General features: G+C 40.4%; 1 protein-coding gene and 1 long non-coding RNA gene across 5 annotated transcripts in view; one reads left to right on the plus strand and one right to left on the minus strand.

Moving 5' to 3' along the window:
* The first annotated feature begins 27 nt into the window (after positions 1 to 27).
* LOC108128214 (uncharacterized) overlaps positions 28 to 23,745 on the plus strand; it is a 215,426-nt gene continuing 191,708 nt past the window's right edge. For 2 of the 4 annotated variants that reach the window (XM_043211220.2, XM_070282939.1), the window contains exon 1: positions 28 to 447. The gene's annotated coding sequence lies outside the window, so the exon portion shown is untranslated. The remainder of the gene's footprint in view (positions 448 to 23,745) is intronic. The other 2 variants (XM_070282937.1, XM_070282938.1) reach the window with 2 other exon arrangements.
* Positions 9,122 to 23,335, minus strand: LOC138925580 (uncharacterized). Its single transcript, XR_011441819.1, has 3 exons — positions 23,225 to 23,335; positions 23,010 to 23,095; positions 9,122 to 9,428 (listed from the first exon to the last, which is right to left on the minus strand). It is a non-coding gene; the product is annotated as an uncharacterized lncRNA (long non-coding RNA).

The raw sequence follows: 23,745 nt of genomic DNA on the forward strand, positions 1-23,745 counted from the left end.
GTTTTGAAAGAACAATGATTTTGGAACAGTTGGCAGCACGGATAAAATTTGCCATATAAGTTCAATAAAAAATAATTTAAATTATTTCTTATTAGTGACTAGTATGTAGGTTTAGTGGACTAAGGTTTAGGCCTGCAAAACGTGGAAAATTTGATTGAAAAATTTAACAAAGAGAAAGAAAACTCTAATGCAATATGGAAATTGCATCCTGCGCAAACGTCTAGTACGGAATGGCCTAACGTTACACTTTTTTATATATGAATAATAATTCTGTAAATATATTTTAGGTCAAAATATAATAAAATTCCGTTTTAAATAATTTATTTTTAGAATTCAAATTGTATTTATTAAGTCGTCGAAAACTTATCGTCGAAAATAAAAAAAGTTAGGATAAATTAAAATAACCTACACTCGTCAGTATTATTTAAAATAAATAACATCGCACAGGTATGTGATTATTTGTTGATAAATGTATGTATGTGCCTAAATTGAAACAATGTACCTAAAAAGACGGACAGACAGACAATTCTGTGGGAATTCAATATCTCAGATACTTAAAATACATTCTTTGACTCTTGCGTGCCTTGTAAATATCCGTTCGTGTCAACATATTCGCCTTGATATATAAAGGTAAAAAGACTACAATTAGTTACTCAAGATAAATTTAAGCTCGGTCCAATTTCAACGTGCATTTTTGATAATGGCGAACCCAACGGCAGAATTCTCCCCGAACCTTGCCGAAATCATAAGATGGGCAAGGGAGATCCTACTCGATTTCCAACCGGCAAAGGTGGGAGTGCGGCAGGAGTCGAAAACAACCGATTTCAGTTGGCGCCTCTTGTAAGGAGAACATACAGTGTGCACAAAGATAAAATACCCAATTCCCGCTGCCCACTCAAGACCAAACATACGTCATGGTGCGTATATTTAAGTCCAATGCCAAGGGCAAAACAGGAAGTTTGAAGCTGGAAGCAGACGTGCAAGTTAACTTTGTTGTTAACTTAACAACTTGTTAACAACTTTGTTGTTAAACCTTTATTTATTAAACTTAATTATTACAAGACACTTTCGTTATTCTTAATTATTTTCCGTCAACCGTTCGCGGTCTCGGTCATAATAGGACTGGCTTCTTAATTCTAAATCTTAGAGGCTTAAGATGGAAATGTCGCATCTTATTGTGAAATTCGATTAAGCTGATCGATGCAATTTGGTGGGTACTTGAAACGCAAAAGGCGTAATTGATTGGGCTTCGGAAGGAAGCTGATGTTTACTTTTGATTTTGATTTGTTTATGGGGAACCGAGATCGGACCTCAGAGCCAAAGACAAAGCCGAAGGCAAATGCAGAGTTTAAAAATATTGTTTATAAAATTCATAAGTGGAAAGCCATAAGTGGCCTGGATTTATGGATTGGTTAATTGAGCCAATGATCAAGCCAAAGGCAAATGCAGAGATTGAAAATATTGTTTATAAAAGCCATAAGTGGCCTGTATTTACGGGTTGGATAACTTGGATGAGCCAGACTTAAAGGTTCCGACCGAACAGGGGCGCCTTAAAGAATTGTCGGAAGAAGGGGAGGACATCCTGAAGGGGTATACCTAAAAAAAGAGCGACTTGGCGAGGGCTCTGAGAGGATTCGGCATGGACTCGCTTTTGAGCTACGACGTCGAGATGAAGGTTACTGTGGTGGAAAATCGTAGTTGTGTATCTTAAATTCCTACATATAAACCTAAAAAAGACCCTAATCTCTTTTTGCTACCCATTTCCAGTAACGAAGCCTGTAGCCGCAGCGTTAGAAAGCCCCATAGATCCTCTACCTCCATCAGGTAGACCCTTGCGTAACCGGTAGCACAAGGTGTCTTAGCGGCTGAAGTGGTTGCGGGAGACGTTTCGCCATCCGCTTAGTCGCCGAAAAACCGCGCTACCACCTTGCAGTAGAAGATGGAGACACTATTCGATGTGTCGATGTCCGTGGGAAACGATGAGGGCAACAACGTCTACCTTTGCTATAGAATCAGTACATATTTTTTGCTACATTTCAGTGCGTATTCTCCAGTCAGGGTATAAGTTGATCATTTCAATATAAAATTGTTATGAAAACAGATACATTACAGATACAACACATTGTCCATGTGTTGCTTTCCCAGCAAAGTCAGACAGACAGTAGGCGGTTCGGAAGATGGTAAAATGTAACAACAGCTAAAAATAAAAGGTAATAAATTCGTTACAATAGTTTTAATAGATTAAACTCTAGTAACTTAACCTCTTTATAAGCAAAATTTGAGACAGATTGGGGAGTTCCACTTCAACAGCTTTTTGACCGAGACACAATTTTTTTTTAGACACTTTTTGAGACAATATTAAATTTTTCTAATGTCTTCCAATCTGAGATGTCAATATCAGAGTTATCAGAGGCTTGCCTTCAAACAAATCTTTGACTTACAGGTGGGATCGCCTGTAAGGATTTTGGTTAAACTGTCGGTAATTCCGCGACATCAGTCCGTTCCGGGGGTCCGCGCGGTTTTTTTCCTTGAGTGGAAGCTACTGGGGTAAATTTTAACTAAGTAGGTCAGTGCACGCAGGGCGTAACGCACTCATTTGTGGAAAAACATTCGAAAATTTTGTCAAAGCCGAAGTTTTGTCCTGTCATTGGAGTGGCATTAGATGTGAGTAACTGCATGTGAGTGTACTGATCCGACTGAATTGCAGCCTCTAAAGATACAACATCCCTAGCAGTGGGCTGGCCACCTTTTTTTTGGGCGACTAATTCAATAGCTGTAAAGTATAAAATAGAGTATCAAGCGCTATGAGTGGATCGATGATTTAACGAATACCACCTAAGAACTCTTCAAACACAGTCTTGGTTTCTCGCCTCAAAGATAGATTTTCTTCCTGGACAGCACGACAACCACTACAACAGTAGTAGAGAACAACCCGGCGAGGAAGAGCACCCGATACCGAAGCAGTGAGGCCTGCACATTTAGCATGTGCAACACTTCCAGACAGCCAGCAGAAGGATTACAGGATTTTCGCAAGAAGGCAATTTGAGATTCCACATTAATTACGCCAGGTTCGCGTAGGCCACAAGGGTATATTGTATTCGTGTGAATGTAAGTAACATCATCGTCTCCGACCCCATAAAGTATATTCCTGATCAGCATCAACAGTCGAGTCGATATAGCCGTGTCCGTGTGAACGCGTGGATCTCAGAGACTATAAAAAAAGAGCTAAAGGATTTGGCATGTAGACTCCTAAAGTTTGTTACAAACTGCTTAAACTCCAAAAATCGTAAATTTTTTGGCGCCAGTACAGGATGATTAAAAAAAATCCAAAATCCTTTTGCCAAACTATTTCTATAGTTAATTTATATTTGCAAAACAAAGTTCAGCCCAATCAGAAAATTTTTAGAGTTATACACTTTTTATTCTGTTTCCCCACTTGCTTCGGGTGTTTTTTTTCCCAAGAAAATAAGTATGCAAAAAAATTGTTTTGCTGAAAATTCATACCTTTAAAGAAACTCGACTATTGGCGTCGTTTACCTTTGAATAAATAAACCTTCAACCACTTTACCAATATATATGTATATCAAAGAGAGTTGATAAAGAATAAGTAAGCTAAAGAATAAGAGCTAAAAGAGAGCAGTGGGTATTGAGAAAGAAATGAAAAAAGCTTGGCAACTGCAAAGACGTATGCAAAGAAGAAGTTAAAAAACCCAAGCAAAACTAGATTTGGAAATATAATTTAAGTTTTTTCACCTTAATTGTGCACAAAATGAAGCAATTCTGCTTTGTATTTATTCGGTTCATTGTAATACTGTATTTTGGATCTTACTTTCCCGTGCTCAAGAAACTTCTAGAATAGTTCCAACAGTTCCGGAATCTTGGTGAAAATTCGGTATTTCCTAGATATATTTCTCTGAGAGATTTTAGGGCCGGTCAGTGGCAAAGAAGATGTTTCACAGTGTCTTCTTCATCCTTGTCCCTGAAGATTCGGCAGTACTTTTTGTGGGGTGAATTGATTCGCCTAGCACGTGTTTGACTAGCCTGTGCCTCGTGATGACTCTGATAGCCGTGCTGATGCGGTTTCGATCCATCCTTAATCCCTTGGTATGTTCTTTTTTTTTGAGATAAGTAACCGATAGCCCATTTGAATCGGAGTTCCTGATGAGTTGTTTCTTTCTATTGAGAGCTTCATTGAGTCAAAATTTATTTTGCTAAGCCCCTTCCCTTCATTTTGAATTGAAGCGGTTCGGTGGTGTCTATACCAGCTTGTATGTTATGCAGTTGCCTGCTATGTCCCTATGACCTGGCACCCAGGTGAGGCTGATGTCATAGTGTTGGGCGTTCTTGTGTAGATATGATTGACATTTTGACACTCTTTAACACCCAAGGGAGTGTCATTGACCATTCCTTTTTTATCGTTTGTAAAGCTGGATTTTTATACCCTTGCAGAGGGTATTATAATTTTGTCCAAAAGTGTGCCACGCAGTGAAGGAGACATCTCCGACCCTATAAAGTATATATATTCTTGATCAGGATCACCTCCTGAGTTGATATGAGCATGTCCGTCTGTCCGTCTGTCTGTCCGTTTCTACGCGAACTAGTCTCTCAGTTTTAAAGCTATCGACTTGAAACTTTGCACACACTCTTCTTTCCTTTGCACGCAGTATATAAGTCGGAACGGCCCGGATCGGCCGACTATATCCTATAGCTGCCATATAACTGATTGATAGGAAATGGTATAACTTTGACGTTTTTAAAGTTAGAGAGTTCAAATTTGACATGAGAGCATTTTTTGGCAAAACATTACGACATGCCAAATTTCATAAGGACCGGCCGACTATATCCTATAGCTGCTATATAACTGAACGATCGGAAATGACCCAACTTTCGTGTTTTTGAAGATAGAAGTTTGGAACATTTTAGGTTTGGTTTTTGTATTATAATAAATTGGGTTATATTATCATATTCTCATAAGGATCGGCCAACTATATCTGGTGTTTGCGATATATATCCGGTTTTAACTGCAAGGGTATATAAACTTCGGCTCCGCCCGAAGTTAGCTTTCCTTTCTTGTTTTTTAGATGTGTTAGTCCTTAGTCTAAAAGAAGTCTAAAAGAGGCTCCTACGCCTAGTTTGTTGAAACATAGCTATTTAGTTTTACGGCTTACGTATAGCCCACCTCCCGCCCAACCGACCGAGGGGTGCTGCCGCATAACATACGGCTCGGGATTAGATCCAAGTTTATCATAGACCCCACACCTTTAGCCCTATTAACCATTCTAGAAATATGGTCGGCAAATTTGAGTTTAAAGTCCCATGATACGGCTCCAAGATCATTAACCTGAGTTAAGTTTACTTCCAATTAAAGACAGGGAAAATACGTGGCATGGAGACAACTGAAACAATAAAAAGACATACGACATAAAAAAATTGTGCATTTTTACCCATTAAGTTTTAAGTTCTCTCCGCACAGTGGCCGATTTGGCTATTCTAGCGTCAGATTAGAAAAATTTTCAACTATTAAAAATTTCATAAAAATTTTTTTTCCTACCGATAGTCAAATAATTAAATATCGCTAAAATAATAGCAAAACTTATAAACTTGATCAACTAGATCAGATGTAAGCTCTCAAAGCTAACATATGGTACTATACAATTTTCTGGTTTTTAATTTTGCTTGACCAACATCTTTTCCTATTTGCGACACTTTTTTGAATTTGTCTGTTTGGAATCAATTTCAGCATTTTCCCAAAGTTCAAGGTATGTAGTAAATGAAAATAATCGTTTTGTGACCCTTGAGTAGATGTCGTATTCATAATTCATGTTTAAATCCAGCAATGTTTGTAGCACCCTTTTTTATAACAAATTTCAGCTTATGTAGAGGTAAACTTTGTGAAGCTCTCCTCGGGCCGCAAAAAGGGCATATTTGTGCTAAACTGTGGTTCGTGTAGTGTATAAATTATCCATGTTCAGCTGCCCCTGTTAAAGTTAGCGATATTTTCAATAATCACTTTTTTCAGTATGGCATGGCAGTATGGCAGACGCCATAAAGAAGAGAAGGGGCAGTCCATATATTGCGTGACGCGAATTTCAGACTTTTTTTTACCCCCTCCCCCCCTGCGTGACAAACCATGACGCGAGGTTAGACCCCCGTGACCACAAACCGTGACGTTAACCCCATCCCCCTCCCACCCCAGAAAATCTCAAAAAAATCTGATTTTTTTTTCGCCTGTTACTCAGATGTCCCCCCTTAAGGAGGTCATCCCGTGTGGAAGCCGTTTTTCTCACAGTTTTTTGGAAATTTGTTTCTACGGTCGATTAAAAGATAGAGCTTTTAATTGGTATCATATATTTAGTATGTATTCATGAATACTCACAAATTTGAGCGAAAAAAATAAAATAAAAAATTAGCGCGATGAAGTACAGTATTAAAAAACAAATTCTCCGCTGGCTATCACGATTCCGGCAAACTGGGTAATCTGAAACCAAAAAACCAAAAAGCATTTTAATCTGTGTGTCTGTGGCTATGGCCCGTAGTAAAAATTTTGAAAAATATTGAAAAATAATTTTTCTTACACGACTTTTAACTTATGTTTCTCTATTTTTCTGTGTATAAAAAAAAACAACTTGAATTTTGTCGTCTGATTTTACTACTGGCTATAGTCACACATGTGCTGAACATGCCCTATAAACTTCAAAACTATCGGTCAAATCATTGTTTAGATATCTTGATAGCCAAATGGAAAAAAGTGGTTTCGAGAAAAACGCGTTTGAAAAAAACCTACTTCGTCCGCCACGGTTCGAACGCATTTCTCTCAGCGCTATAACTTTCTAACGGCATCGAATATCGAAAAATCCCTTGAACCATATATTCTACAACTTATAGATACGATTTATGAGATTTTTTTTTATTATTTTTTAGATTTTTTCGAATCTGCACACGGGATGACCCCCTTAATAACAAGCTTTTTAAAAAGTTAGACCAATAACTCGAGCAAGGCAGTTTCCTTCAAGATTGATAGCCAAAATATCAAAATGTCATGGACTACAATGCCGAAGAAAATTCAGATTCTGACTCAGAAAACAATTTTGATTCAGACTAGGGTAATTAAAACTAGTTAATTTTGTAAAGTTACATTTTTAAAATAAAAAAATTAAATACAAAAAAAAAAAAATAAAAATAAAAAGTAAAAAATAAAAAAATTTTACTTAATTAAAATTACTAAATTTTATTTCTTATTGGGTTAACACTCCATAAAAAATTTAAACTTTTTTAAATTTTCATTTATTTATTTATTGTACTCTGCACTCAAAAGTTGTAAACTTTAGGTACAGACGGGGATCGGCCATAGCTGCGGTGGCTTTCGGCAGGAAGGTGTTACATATTTGCTTATAAATTAAACTTATAACAAATAATGATTATTTACACGTGTGGTAACAAGTTATTTACTCTTAAATTATTTATAAATTTAATAACATATATGAGATGCAAAAGGTTAGCTGATTTAAGGAAGTTTAGAATTTAAATTTTGCAGACTTGAAACTTTGCACACACCCTTCTTTCCATTGCCTTTTGTATATAAGTCGGAACGGCCGGGATCAGCCGACTATATTTTATAGCTGCCATATAACTGAACGATCGGAAATGACCCAACTTTCGTGTTTTTAAAGATAGAACGCTGGAACTTAGTACAGATAATATTTTTAGTCAGATAATCCGACCTACCAAATTTCATAACGATCAGACGACTATAACGATCAGACGACAGACGAATGATCGAAAATGGTATTTGGTTAAAAATCCCAACTTTGGTATTTTTGAAGATAGAAGCTTAAGACTTTTTTTTTTTTTTAGATATTTTATTGTAATTAATTGGTTTTATTATGATATTCTCATAAGGATCGGCCAACTATATCCAATGTTAGAGATATATATCCGGTTTTTACTGCAAGGATATATCAACTTCGGCTCCGCCCGAAGTTAGCTTTCTTGTTTTTCATAGGATTTTGTGAAATTTTTTAGATTATTTAAATATTCTAGTATAGACCAAAAATATTTTCTACCTCGGAGGCGATTAATCTGATCCGCAATCAGTGCCGGTGGACACCTTCCGGAGACTGTGTGGGTCATGGACTACAATGCCGAAGAAAATTCAGATTCTGACTCAGAAAACAATTTTGATTCAGACTAGGGTAATTAAAACTAGTTAATTTTGTAAAGTTACATTTTTAAAATAAAAAAATTAAATACAAAAAAAAAAAAAAAAAATAAAAATAAAAAGTAAAAAATAAAAAAATTTTACTTAATTAAAATTACTAAATTTTATTTCTTATTGGGTTACCACTCCATAAAAAATTTAAACTTTTTTAAATTTTCATTTATTTATTTATTGTATTCTGCACTCAAAAGTTGTAAACTTTAGGTACAGACGGGGATCGGCCATAGCTGCGGTGGCTTTCGGCAGGAAGGTGTTACATATTTGCTTATAAATTAAACTTATAACAAATAATGATTATTTACACGTGTGGTAACAAGTTATTTACTCTTAAATTATTTATAAATTTAATAACATATATGAGATGCAAAAGGTTAGCTGATTTAAGGAAGTTTAGAATTTAAATTTTGCAGACTTGAAACTTTGCACACACCCTTCTTTCCATTGCCTTTTGTATATAAGTCGGAACGGCCGGGATCAGCCGACTATATTTTATAGCCATATAACTGAACGATTGGAAATGACCCAACTTTCGTGTTTTTAAAGATAGAACGCTGGAACTTAGTACAGATAATATTTTTAGTCAGATAATCCGACCTACCAAATTTCATAACGATCAGACGACTATAACGATCAGACGACAGACGAATGATCGAAAATGGTATTTGGTTAAAAATCCCAACTTTGGTATTTTTGAAGATAGAAGCTTGGGACTTTTTTTTTTTAGATATTTTATTGTAATTAATTGGTTTTATTATGATATTCTCATAAGGATCGGCCAACTATATCCAATGTTAGAGATATATATCCGGTTTTTACTGCAAGGATATATCAACTTCGGCTCCGCCCGAAGTTAGCTTTCTTGTTTTTCATAGGATTTTGTGAAATTTTTTAGATTATTTAAATATACTAGTATAGACCAAAAATATTTTCTACCTCGGAGGCGATTAATCTGATCCGCAATCAGTGCCGGTGGACACCGGAGACTGTGGGATTAACGCTCACAGTTATCAACATATAGTAATTTTTCTTAACTAAAAACATTGCATATTGATTTGCTTGGGCGGATGAAATTTGCTCCTAGTCTCTGCTATATTTTGGCCTCCACATCTAAATAACATCTAGGTTCATTCTCGATATGGGCCGTATTGGTGCTTTTAAATAGTTTTGTTTACATCCATCAAGCGACCCGGTCATCACTCGTCATTCATCCCTGAAATCAATAAAAAATCATGAATATTTATTTAATGACATTTTCTGACAAGACTTGGGACTATTGCTTAAATAAACGTTTTCATCAATAAACTTTGCAAGAATGTTTACGTTATTAATGTATTTTTGTTATTACAGAAAAAATATTTAGTTCTATGCTGATATTAATAGTTTAGATCTTAAGTTTAACACCAAAACAACACCAGAAAAGTTTAAATCTGTTCATCAGGAATGTTAACAATCAGCGGGATGGACTAAATAACATTCATTGCAAAATTTTCGTTAATTAAAAATGTCCATTCCAACGAATCTTATCTGTGAAAACAGCTGTGATTCACTTGTGCCCGTCATTAAATTTCTGTTCCTGGTCATTCCTAGTTGTAGCGAGTGTTCGGCAGTGTTGTCGGCTGTATCGTTTACCTTAACCGTTCCTGGACGATTTTATTTTACGTCGATAAAAAAGTACGCCATGTGGTGTCAGAATATTTCTGGGATCCAAATTCTGATATAGTATTTTATGTTCTTTTGTTGAAAATCTGCCATATTGCTGATTCTTTGGAAATGCGAAAACTTCTGTTATACCCTTGGAGGGTTAATTTCTTATTTAATTTTGTTAATTTACTTTTGAATAATGTTGTCTCGATGATTGAATTGGAGAAACCATTTCCCATTTCCGAAGGACATAAATATATTTTTGATCATGACGAGTAGTGTTAAAGAGTATATTTTCTGACCAGGGCCGTAGCTAGAGCCTCGGGGGCCCTGGGGCAACAAGTAAATTTGGGGCCCCCTATACGGAAGTCTTTTGCCCCGGCGGGGCCCCTTCCCTTCGGGGGCCCTGGGGCACCGCCCCACCTGCCCCATGCTAGCTACGGCCCTGTTTCTAACAATATATCACAATATCGGACAATTTTTAAAGGCCATAGGAACAATCGGGTCAACTTTCTTATTTTTACAAGCATAGTATTGCTACTGGATATCAAACGAGCCAATTGTAAGTGCTAGTAAGGGGCAAGTTGTGTACGTTTTGTGGTAAAAACAGAAAATAACAACAATTAAAAAAAAACTAAAAATAAATACAAACAAACAAACGTTTTTTTGGTGGTTGAACCCTTTGCATGGGTTGTCGTCCTTTTTCTTGTACATGGAGATCAATCAAATTTGATTGATCTTGAACTTATGAGTTATTATCTTTTGAGTTCTTCAGGACTGTCAAACGCTTGAAAGGTAACATTTTCTATCACTCGTTGCAGTTTCAAATGCTTGCACGGTCGTTTTTACTTCGTGCACTCAAACTTTTGCATAAAGCACGTGTGTATTTCTGCAGTGGTTGGACGCTGGAGCTATGGCTAGCGCTGCCGACGCTACCATCAGGGAGCAACACTTCAAGACGAAAGCAGCAACTCTATATGGAATTGGTAGAATTGCATGCTCGTGTGTTGATCTGAGTGTTCTATTAGGTTTAAAACATATATTTTTCGACCGATATCAGTACACTGATATCACATAAAATCTGTCCCAAAAAACTTTTTAATGTTTGCTCTTTGGAATGGAGTAAAATTGGACTCTTTGGACTCAATTGGGATGAATATCTTCACCTTCCTTCCTACCACGGTACGACCTTTTTTAATTAACCTACCGTCACTAAAAACCCGTTGAACGAAGCTGGATGTCGTTTTCATTTACAACCTAAAACTAACCTCATCTACTAAGACGCATAAAATTGTACGTTCCTAGTCGAAGGACTAATCCTAAGCCATTTTAGTACCACATGTGTCCAGCATTGTCTCTTTAGGACAGGAGTGCCCAGAGGAAATGGTGGAGCAAGCTCCCATACCAATGCAAAATCATCAAAAAATTTCAATGTATATGTGGAATTTGACCCGTTTTCGTGCCCAAAACTAATTTTTCGCGAGTATTCAAATTTCCGTTTTTTTTTAATGTTACCAATGATTAAATTTTTAGAAAAATACGAAAAAAACACGAAGTATTTTTTTTAATACTAATATGTTACGTGTTTCGTTCGTATTTTTTTTTTTAAATTTGTAAATTTATGAAAAGGAGTCTCTTTGACACTTATGAAAAGAGAATTGATCTTTTTACAAAAGATTAAAAGATCTTTTTAAAAAAGATATGTTTTTAAAAAAAAGGTATCAGTGTGTGTTGTATCAATGTATATGGATACATGTTGTACATTTGTCAATTCTGAATTCAGAATATGTAAGCTCTTGTGTTTTTTTTTGCGTAATTTGAATTGTTAGGAAGCAACATTTTGATCAGCAATGCAGAACTGCTAAATGTGTGGCATAAGCAATGGTACTGTTTGGTCATTGAGGGTTTTCAATGCCGTTAAAATAAAACGAATTTATATTTAATTTTGAACGTTACAAATGTTTATTCCTGCATGCAGATGAAGCGGGATGATCCGCAGATAGACCAGCTTATGGTGCATGCAGGGACTCAAGTGAATACAGAGAGAGGGCGGCCCGACAAGTCACCTCGAGCTAAAGCTCTCGAAAGTGGAGAGGGCGGCTCGACCTAGACATTGCCAAGCTAAAACTCTCTATAGAAAGCCCGTTGAGTCGAGCGGCCGAGAGAGAGTCGGCTTGCGATCAACAAAGCTTTTGTACAAACTTAAGCCTAATAAATTAACATTACACTAATCATTACACTAAACATTACACAAACATTATTTAAACATTATTTTAACATAAACATCAAACGCCGTGCTGCTGCTTGACCCGACAGGCCCCAGAAACTTTTGAGTCTGTAAATGATATCGACGCAAGGGAAGACGAGAATACATATTTTATGTATAAAAATAATAAAACTGATGACAAAGATGAAGTGGAAAATTAATACATAGGTTAGGTTAGGTTGAGGCGGCGATGAGGGGCCGGTTCTGACCCCCATCCACTTGAGCCGCTGGGGCTCCTTGTGATACCGCACAGGCAAGGATCCTACAAAAGGACCTCTCCCTTCCCACTACTTATGTGCCCAAGGGTGCTCTATCCTTCCTGAAACGGCTCGCGGTCCCATTCAGATTTACGGATGAAGGCTACGAGTCTGTGTGGAGCGACCTCCGCGAGGTCTGTAAGGTCTGTAAGTATTGCTGCGCCCAAGAATTTGAGCCGGATGCGCCCCAGCGCAGGGCATTGACACAGGAGGTGTGCGACTGTCTCTTCCTCTTCGTCTCCACAGCTCCTGCAGAAGTCATAATGTGGCACCGCTAGTCTAGCCGCGTGTGCTCCTATTAACCAATGTCCCGTAATGGCCTTAATCGCCAGACTACAGTCCTGCCTATTCAGAGCGATAAGCATCATTGACCTCTTCCTAGATCGGCTTGGCCATATCATGCGGGAGTTCCTGCAGTTTTGGAGGTTTCTCCATTTCCGCAGTGATGCGCGGTCAAAGTGATCCCTGCATTTTAGCCTACACGTAGCTAAGGGGAAACCTACTGGTTCCTTCTCCGGTAGGAGAGGATTGGTAGTACCTGCTCTTGCTAGTTCGTCGGCGGCGCAATTACCCTCGTGGTCCCTATGCCCGGGCACCCATATGAGGTGTATGTCATGCTGCTCTGCCATCTCGTTAAGAGATCTGCGACAGTCATTCACTGTCCTGGAGTTGGATGAAAGACCGTCAAGGGCTTTGAGTGCCGCTTGACTGTCTGAAAAGATACAGATTGTGTCCTGATTACCAATAAGTGCTGGGGATCTGAGTGCTTCTCCGATAGCTATTACTTCTGCTTGGAAAACACTACAGTGGTCGGGGAGTCTGAAGGACTCAGTTAGACACAGCCGTTCGCAATGGAAACCGCCTCCCACCTGGCCATTCAATTTTGAACCGTCTGTGTAGATATGGAGGGAACCGGCTGGTCCCGGGATTTGTGTGGCCCATTCCTCCCTTGTTGGAATGTAGACCTTGTATTTTAAGGTGGGATTATCGACAGGTACGCAGTAGTCTGTAGACCCCGTTGGCGTGCAGTGGTGCAGATCTAACTTGGTATGTCCGTAGTCAGTCCTTTTCCATGTGCCTGTCTCTCGTAGCCTGATTGCCGATAGCGTGGCCATCTTGACTCCCACTATCTCTACCGGTAGTAGGTCGAGTATGAAGTCTAGTGCGTCCGTAGGAGTGGTACGTAGGCTGCCCGTGATACAGACCTCCGCCATCCTTTGCGTTTTCCTGAGCTTCTCCCTGATTGTGGAGTTGGTGAGAGAAGGCCACCATACCACCACCCCGTAGAAGAGGATGAGTCTTATGACCGCTGTATAAAGCCATCTTACTATTTTTGGTGACATTCCCCATTTAAGGCTAATGGCTTTTCTGCAAGTATAGAGCGCGATTGTAGCTTTGTTGGCTCTATCCATAGTGTTTGATTTCCAGTCCAGTTTCCTGTCTAGCGTAATCCCTAGGTACTTGGCGCTATCGCTAAGAGATAGTGTTTTGGAATAATAGTTTTAATAGTTTTGGAAGCCTAAAGTTTGGTATTTTGTACTTCCTGGTGAAGAGGACGAGCTCTGTTTTGGATGGGTTCACACCTAGTCCATTTCTAGCTGCCCACGTTGAGAGGACCCTAAGTTTGTCCGTCATGCGGTCACATAGAGTCTGGGGAAATTTTCCAGAGAAGGCAATTGCGATATCATCCGCGTAAGCGATAACTTTGCAACCACCCCCTTCTAGGGATCGCAATAGGCTATTAACAGCCACGTTCCAGAGTAGGGGTGAGAGTACGCCTCCTTGCGGGGTGCCTCTTCTGACGTATCTATGAATAGATTCTCCTCCTAGTGACGCCTCAACAGTCCTGTTTACCAGGATCTGCTTAATAAGGCGTACGGATTGATCATCTATTCCTAGTCCTGTCAGCGCATTGGTTATCGAGCTTGGTAGGATGTTGTTGAACGCACCTTCTATGTCTAGAAAAACAATGAGTGCGTATTCCTTATCACTAAGTGCCTTCTCGACAAAAGTAGTGATTTCGTGGAGTGCCGTTTCCGTGGATCGGCCCTTCCAATACGCATGTTGTGATCCCGAGATATCATCTGGGTTTAAAGTAAGATTAATATGGAGGCTGATTAGTCTCTCCATTGTCTTGAGAAGGAAGGACGACAGGCTTATTGGTCTGAAGTCCTTGGGGGTGCAGTGAGATGGTTTTCCCGCCTTGGGTATAAATACGACTTTCGTCCGCAACCACATTTTGGGTACGATGCCCATCCTGAAAATTGCTGAGAAAGCTATCTTGACCCAAGATCTCAGGTTGGGACCGGCTTTAATTAGTTGAGCCGGGACAATGCCATCTGGGCCCGGGGATTTGAAGGGCTTGAAGCTATTTATTGCCCAGCTGAGATATCTATCATTCAATAGGTATTCAAGTGGGTTAGTGGTGGGGGGGCTATTCCCCTGTGTCTGCATTTCCAGGGTTGTGTCTTCTCGAGAGCATCCCGGGAAATGTGTCTCTGTGAGAGCCTCTAGGGTTTCTTTGCTGGACGATGTCCAGTTGCCCTCTGAGGTTTTAATGTATCCTACATTTGGTGCAGTAGTTGCAAGGACCTTCCTGAGTCGAGAGGCCTCTAATGTTTGCTGAATGTTCGTGCAGAACTCGGCCCAGGCATTCCTTTTTGCCTTGCGAAGTTCTTTGTTATATCGCCTAAGGTTCGCCTTATACGACTCCCAGGCTGTCTCCGAGTTTGTTTTTCTGGCAAAATTGAAGGCCTTGCGGGCCTTGGTTTTAAAGGGCGCAAGTGTTTGCGACCACCATGGTGGTTTCTTTGACTTGCTATTGCCCGATCTGATTTTGGGACAAGCTTTATTGAATGCCCTGGCGCACGCTGCCGTGAGCGTGTCCACCATGGCATCCAGGTCTACCCTACTATCAACATTCCCTGTTGGAGGATTTCCCAAGGAACTATCTAGCTTCTTTCTATATAACTCCCAGTTCGCTTTTCTCGGGTTGCGTACCGTTAGTCGATTAAAGTTCTCGAAGTTGACCACTAATTCTATGTATCGGTGGTCTGAGAATGAGTGTTTCTCTAGGACTCCCCATCTAACAATCCTGTCTGCTAGTGATTCAGAGTAAAGAGTGACGTCAAGTACTTCTCTTCTGTTCTTGACTATGAAGGTGGGTTCTGTACCCCTGTTACCCACCAAAAGATTGGAGCCTAGGATAAAATCGAAAATTGACTCACCCCTCTCGTTTGTGTCAGTGCTGCCCCACTGATGATGATGGGCGTTAGCATCGCAACCTATGATCAGGTCGATCTTGTGCTTCCTGCTGTCTTCCACCAGCTGTTTGATTAGCGGGTGCGGGGGAAGGGCCTCCTGGTCGTGGCCCATATACGCCGAACATATCCTTAGAGGGCCATTTGGGCTCTCTACGGCTGCGGCTACGTGGTCTTCATTGCTGAAATTGGATAGCAAAAAGAGGTTAAGGTTCTTTTTTGCGAGGATGCAGGCTCGCCTTTTACCTGTAGTGTTGGCTTTGCAGAGCCTGAACTCCGCCGCCCCCAGTCTCCTAGGATCCAGGGTTCCTGGATGAGGGCCACATCTGCTCCACTCTCGGCGAGGTGGAGAAGGAGGGCAGCTGACGCTGCTTTACTGTGATGGAGGTTTATTTGTAAGATCGTCAGGCACATCCTTACAAACCTCCACCACAGTTATCTCTGCCTCCGTCTCGGAGCCCAGCAGAGAGTCCTCCTCCATTCCGACACCACCAAGCGCCCTTGCCAAGTCGCTTTCCTCCGAGGTGTACCCTTCTAGAATGTCCTCCTCCTCATCCGACATTCCCTCCGGGTTCCCCTCTTCGGTCGGCTCCTCAAAGTCTGGCTCTTGTGTGTCTGCCTCCAGACCGATACCTCCTGGCTTGGCCTTCGCATCAGAGTTATAGATACGGACCGAAACATGCTCGAATCCGTATTTTAGCCAGTGCTCCGTCCTCTCCAGGGCTTTTACGGTCTCCTCGTTTAGTGTGAGGACGACCTGCCTCCGCAGTCCCACCGCCTCCTCGACCTTGGCGACTCTCCAGTCCGCCGTGGGGAGCGTCGGGTTGCACATCCTAAGCATTGTTAGAATGGTTTTCGGGTCGGCTGGCTTTTCTGTGAGCCATACTCGCGCCCTCGGTTTGCTGGGGATCTCGTCCCAGTCAACCGCCACCAGCTTAGCTCCAGGGTAGACCTCTCCAAGCGATGCAACCATCCGCTTGTAAGTTTCCACCGATCGCGCGTCTTGGCAAGCAATCACCTTGACGCTACCCTGATACCATCCTGCGTCTTCGCATTCTGGTGGGGGTCCTCCACTTCGCAGCATCTCCTCCACGAAGCGCCCATGCAACTCGTCGCCAGAGTTCCTTGGGGATGAGCCCATCCTTGGAGCCCTTGTCCAGGACTCCAATTAGGGTTCTTCCCTTCGTCACCTCGGCGAACGAGCGGTTGGGCGGCTGCGGCTGGGCCTTCCTCTTTTTGGCCTGGGGGGCTTCTCCCTCTGTGGACCTCTGCCTCTTCGCGCTTTGCGCGGCCTCCTTGGCAGGGTCTGACCCAGTGCGTCTCTTCGGATCCAGCCTTTCTCCCGCCTTTTCCGGATTAAAGTCGGGTAGGATCTCCCTTGCCCACTAAATAATCTCGGCCTGGTCCGGGTTGGCTTCGGCCGATGGGTCCGCCCTCATCAGAATGAAGGCTGCTCTTCTTCTATCCTTGTAGGATCCTCTACGCTGCTTCGAGTGAGACGCTTCCGGACCAGGGTTCGCCTTAGGGGCACCGCCGGTTGGTTTGGAGGTTGACCCTGGGGTCTTCCTCTCCACGAACGGTGTGGTCCCATAGCTATCCCCGCTTTGGAGGAAGCTGCCTTGGCAACCTCCACCGCACCGGCGCGTCCCGCCTCCAGATGTTGTCCCTCTGTGGGGGACTTCTCCATCTCAGCAACTCCTTGGCTTTTGAGGGCCTTGGAGTTTGACGGGCCGTTGGCCCCATTTCCGGTCTTTTTTAGGGAGTTTCGTTCTCCGCTTTGGTTTTTGTTAGGTAAAGTGATGTTCATGTTTTGGTCCCACGAGTAGGCGGGAAGGGGTTCGTCCATCATGACATAGCCCGCTTGTCACGATAAGCCTGGTTGAAACTGGGAGGTCGGCCTGTCCCCCAGAGTTCGCATATTAGCGTCCGAGCCCCCCCTCGGACACGCATCCTTCGGCATATGCTGTTCCACCTTGGATTGGGGTAATTTAAGGAAGGGAGTGTTCTTCTCCCCGCCCGACTACCATTAGCCAGCATCCTCGGCAGAGACATGACCTTACCGGGACCTGTTACCAGCCGCCCTCACGTGGAGAGTATAGTCGCACTACCAGCGGTGTACACAGTTACGGCACGCAATTGCTTGCGCGTAGGTCCCCCTGTTGTACCCGTTGGCTGACGGCCTACATAGTACATAGAATAACAAAAAAAAATTTTTGTATAACTTCTATATTTATTATCCGACCAGGACCTGTGTTTTAAAACAGGGGTCTCTAACTCCAAAATTTCTGTAAATATTCCTGTTTTCAGGTTTTTGTCGACGGGGTGGGCGTTGACACGCCCACTTTTCTAAAATGTCTTCTTATAGTAATATCCATCATTATGAAAGAAACCTGCAGTGAAAAGTTTGTGAATTTAAAAAATTTTAATTTTGGCCACGAAAAAGGGTAAAATTCCGCATAGTGCATTGGTGCGAGAATTTTGGTTATAAAAATGTTTATTCTGCATGCCAATAAAACCGGATGGTCAACATTGACCCGTTTTTTGGGCATGCAGAGACTTAATAAAATGTACAGAGAGTGCCGACTAGACATTTCGAAGCTATAGCTTTCGATAACGGAGAGGACGGCCCGTTGAAGTCGAGCGGCCGAAATAGTCGGCTTGCGACCAACTAAGCGATTTTTACATACTTAAGTGTAATAAATAAGATTTACACTAAAACAGCGGCTGCTGCCTGACCCGATATTTGCAGCCAATGATGCAGCCGGCGATCTGATTTGTCGTACCCACATTTTTCAAGGTTCGCATATGGGCATTGAATTTATTGAGTCACCTTCCAATAGACTCTAAAAAAATTTGAGAGTGCTCACACTGTCAGTGTGCCGGCAGCGTTGCGGTAGAATTTCCTACCTTATGCACGCGTGCTATGGAAAATGAGAGTTGACTGCAATAGAGTCAGGCCCAGAATCTCGTTCACATGAGCCTGAAATATTAACAGACGGTTATTAAATCGTTTCTCAAACAAATTCAGCGCGACATCATAATTCTCATTGGAGAGTTCCAAGGAACGAACTGCTTTTCTACTGCTTTTCCACGATTGGACAGAAAATAGAGTAAAACTGAGACCATTCCGCGTATCCACCGCTGAAGGTAGGAAGAGGCAAAGAAGGCAAAGCTTGAAACCTTTGGCTGAACTCTGGGTCCGCCTACATGGTGAAGACTCCGTTGGCAAGGGTGGTCGTGCTCGATTTCGGCATGCATCGTCTCAACGAGCTTTGCCTTGCACTTTAAAAATGCACTCCGGGCTGGAGTCGGTGCTCCTGTGACTACGCCGATGAAGTTCATTATTGATTATATTAGGTTACGACCAATGCAATCAACTCTAAGTAACTAATTACAGCGCCAAAATTATATCGCTCAAATTTATTTGCTCGCGGCGAATACGATCTGTTCTACTGTGGGCTCAGAACCGTAAACGGAATTGTGGAACGTATGAACTATATGCGCGGGCGACTGCACTTACGTTGTGGAACGTAAATATGTATGTGCCTGTAATGTATGTGCCTTAATTCACCAGGCCACAACTAAACTGCCGTTATGTTTATGTACTTTTTATTAATTATAATTTTTTTATTATAAATAAAACTGATTGTTTATTAGCCACTAATTTGCTGATACGCAGCGTACGCAATTTGATCAACAAATACTGTTTATGAAAACTTTAATCTACACCAAATATGGTTGGGTCTAATTTGGTTAAGTTTAAGTTTTAGTAAGTTATAGTTAATTATATTAAGTATATCACGTCGGGGTCACCAGTGTTTGGTCATTGAGATTTCTCATGACCTTAATCCGCACCAAAATATAAAGACGAGTTAATTTACTTAAACGTTATAAGAATGTTTATTCTGCATGTAGATGTAACCGCATGATTAACACTGATAGGCCAGTTTATGTTGCATGCAGAGACTTAATAAAATGTACAGAGAGTGCGGCCGAAGCTAAAGCTCTCGATAACGGAGAGGGTGGCCCGTTGAAGAAAGGCCCGTTGAAGTCGAGCGGCTGAAAAAGAGTCGGCTTGCGACCAACTAAGCGATTTGTACTGGCTCATTTGCGCACGGCTGAGCTTTGAGCTCAGATTTTTTTGAGCTTTATTGCAACCCTGTTAATTTAGCGCGGTCATTTAACCAGCTGATTTATTGCAATCCTGAAAATTGCAAATTGGCGGCAAATTTAATGAAACTTTTAATTGTGTTACAATTAAATTGAGTGAGTTGAGTTAATTGAGTGAAAATACCAGATTAAATATGGAAAACAAAGATCAAGGTATGAAAAATCAATAATAAAACTATTTCGTGTTCTCATTATGTTTGTGTCTGTGTTGTCAAATGTTTTGTATGTGTCTATTTAGCAGGAATGTGTAACAAAAGTAGTTGTGTTTTGTTGAGTGTTACTTTTTCAGCGCATATCGGCGCAAGCAACTAACTAGGTAAAGTTACTTATAAATATGTAGGAATTCAAACAATACATGTTGCAGGTGTTATGAGTTCTCTCATGCAGCGCTCCTCGAAGTTTGGGGGGAGAGCCACCGGAAAGACGGCGCTGTTAGAGGTTTAAATTAATTATTAAAACTAATAGAACCATGTTTCGTAAAATTTGTAGTTCTTTTTATGAAAAACTTAAGTTTATGTAAAAATTAAGTAAGAATGACAGTATGGCGAACTCTTGATGTAGGCGGCGGCCATAGGCGTGGTCAAAATTCCAAAACAATAAAATTCGAAATTCGAATAGTTCAAGCATATATGCAAAATTTTAGCCCTGTATATCTAAAATTGGAGTTTATCTAAAAAAAAACGGCGTTTCCGCCCGAAGTGGGCGTGGTCAAATTTAAAAAACAAAAAAATTCGAAATTCGACAAAAATAGTTTAAGCGTAAGTGCATTTGAGGCCAGTATCTCTAAAACTGGAGTTTCTGCCAAAAAAACGGCGTTTCGGCCCATAGTGCATTGGGTTGCCATTGTAGTAAACTCCAATTTTTCTTTTATATTGGAGTAAATTTAGTATTGATTAGTGTTTATTGGTGTTGAGTCTAAATTCTTGTGAAAATGTATACATTTATGAAAATAAATGTACAATATAAAGTCTCATGTCCGTTTTCAAGCGAGCTCCTTTTTCAGTTTGGCAATGCTGCCAATAAAAAAAATATGTTGCCCGAAAATTTAAATGCACAACTTTTAATTCGAGTGGAATAATAAGGAGTGGTTAGACACACCTTTTATTTTTATGGAAAAAGTGAGTTGTTTGGTATTGAGAGAATTGAAAAGCCAGAAACCGATACCGCACTCGCATGATGAAACCCCAGCTCTATTTATTGAAGGTGGTTTGACAAACCACACCTATGCGATGCGGAGAAACGCTGATATCTATCCGAGCTATAACATTATAAGAGAAGCAAAGCAGAAATGTCATCTATAAGCAGTGGTTATCACTGACACTTCAGTAGAAGTTTTTTTTGCAAAGCCTGGTAGACAACTGTTGAAAAAATTGTAAAAAACTGTCCCAGAAACTTTAATCGGGATTACGGAGGTAAATGTCAGTCAATTCTTTAAAATACAGATTAAGAGTTATTTTGCGACTGATGGCATTCGGTTATGAAATTATTCCGGACGCGTTTTAGGCATACGCGATTCGAACTGCGGAAATGTTTATTTATTTATTTCCGCCAACGGATAAATCCTTTTATGGCTCCAAAAAAACAATTTACAAACTAATAATACAATACTAATACAAACATAATAGGTGTCTCATTAACAAGCGTTTAAAGACAACCTTATCAAAGCCCCACTTAATTCTAAGGCTAGACGGCAAAGAGTTAAAATATGAAAGAGCCTGCTCAATCGGCTCATTTAAAAGATGATTGGCCCTGTGACACTTGATCCGAAAGTGGGCAAAGGTACGAAGATCCATTTGAGGAACATTAAAATTAATGAGTCCCAGTAAAAAAGAGCAATCAATGTTATTAGCGACCACAAAAGTTAAAGCTGCCAGTGTACACCGATCCTTCATCGAGTAAACATTGAGAAGAAGCCAGCGGCTGTGGTAGAGAATCCTGAAACCTGAGAGGCAGAAGAGCAAATTTAAAAAATTTCTTCTGGAGTCGCTCCTATCTGTTGAAATGAACTTTGCAAGCCAGACTCCAAATGATTGAGGCATATTCCAGCCTTGACCGAACAAATCCAGCTTAGACGGTGTACTTTTGAATTGGTTCACGTGCCTCTTCACATAGATTACGCTTATTGCAGAATATAGTCTAAGTGACCAGAAAATTTAAATTTGATGTCGAATAAGACACCACGATCTAACACCTCTTCTTTAGCTGCCAAACTATACATATTGATGAAATAATCCGTGCAGATTTCAAGGGACCGCTTACTGTAACGGCTAAACAGACACTTTGATAAGTTTAATGGGAGCAGCATGAGTAAACTCTGGATGTATCCTCCTGCAACAAGTAACTGTCACTAATACAACTAATGGCTTTATAGATTTTAACGTCATCCGCATACACTAAGAAGTAGGAATGACGAAAGCATGAAGAGATGTCATTAGTGAAAGGCTATATGTCGATAGATGGTAACATCAGACCTACTGCCACCTTCGAAAATCGGCGTGATAGAAGTAAGCTTCCACCAATAGGGGAATCTACCAGATGAGAGCGCAAGGAGAACAGCAGTTGAAGGGGAGTAGAAAGGGAAGCGCTACTCTTCTTAACAAAGAATGGAGAGATACCACCCAAGTCAGGTGTGTGCGACTCGGTAAAATGTGGCTTCAACTAGGAAAAACACGCCAAAAATTCAAAAACGTCAGTTTCTTGCGTAAAAATTGTATCCTTTTTGTTGAAATAAATTAAAGATCTATTCTTTTTTTAAAAGCTACAACATTAAACTATTAAAAAACGTCAAAAATTTTAAAATCGGTTTAAAATTACGCGCTTAGGAATTTTTAAGACCAAAAAAGTCCCGAAAAAGCGTTTTCTCTAAATAAATCAAGATTTTGAGGGTGTTAGAAAAATTTCAAACACGGTTTTATACTATATTCGACCTTATGAATAATTCCTACTAGGTCTCTTCAAAAGTTCCTCCAATTTTTGTGTTCCATTTTTTTTTCGCACTGTGTTATTAATTCGCCTCCAAATATACCACAGCACACGCGAAGCGATACGCTTTAAGTTGAAACTTTACATTCTCAATAAATTCGATTCACAAGCAAGTAAACACCGGTTTACCAATATTTATAAACGCAGTGCGCACAAAAAACACGACCGTTTGCTTAAGAGGAAGAGAGAAAAGTGATATATTTAGAGATATTCACCAGTTGCTTCAATATATCGAGAAGTCTGGGCAGAATCCCCTTCTAGTTCAGATAGTCGATGTATTCGTCTTCTAGCACAGACATATCTGAAAGTAGTTAGTTATTATTTAATTAAAATATAAAAAAAGGACGTGCAATAAATGCCATGGCGCAAATAACTGTGATGAATAATATAAATAACTTATGATTTAGCTCATCTATTTTGGAAAACGAACCATTTCCAATGACGCATTGCCACATTAAGTTCCGAATGTTAATAAGTAATTTTATAGCCTCCGAGGTGAAATCCACACAAGCGGTAAGGTAGGGACGCCGGCAGATCGAAGCCCGATCCGTTTATATCATCAATAAAGAATTTTTTTTCAAAGCACCTAAGAAATTTTTATATAAATGTGAGGAGAGTTTTTAACTCCACTCAGTTTTATTAGAGATAGTTATGTGTATTAAATTAAATGTCTGATTCCTTATATTTTAAAATTAGGATAATGTCTGCTGCTGCTTTCCGTCGTTCTCTCTGCTGTTGCTGCTTCCTCGATGCTGCCCTACCGACGCTTTTTCTTTCAAGTTGCCATACTGCTGACCTTCATACTGCTGCCATACCTGCTGATATTCACACTGCTGCCATACTGCTGATTTTCATACTGTTATACTGCTGCTGTTACATCTTCCACTCTCTTACATTCGGCCATTCCTGACTAGTCATCTGTCCCAAATGACCAAGCGTCTTCATTATCCT

The sequence above is a fragment of the Drosophila bipectinata genome, chromosome XR (genome assembly GCF_030179905.1).
Source record: "Drosophila bipectinata strain 14024-0381.07 chromosome XR, DbipHiC1v2, whole genome shotgun sequence".
Classification (NCBI taxonomy): Eukaryota; Metazoa; Arthropoda; class Insecta; order Diptera; family Drosophilidae; genus Drosophila; species Drosophila bipectinata.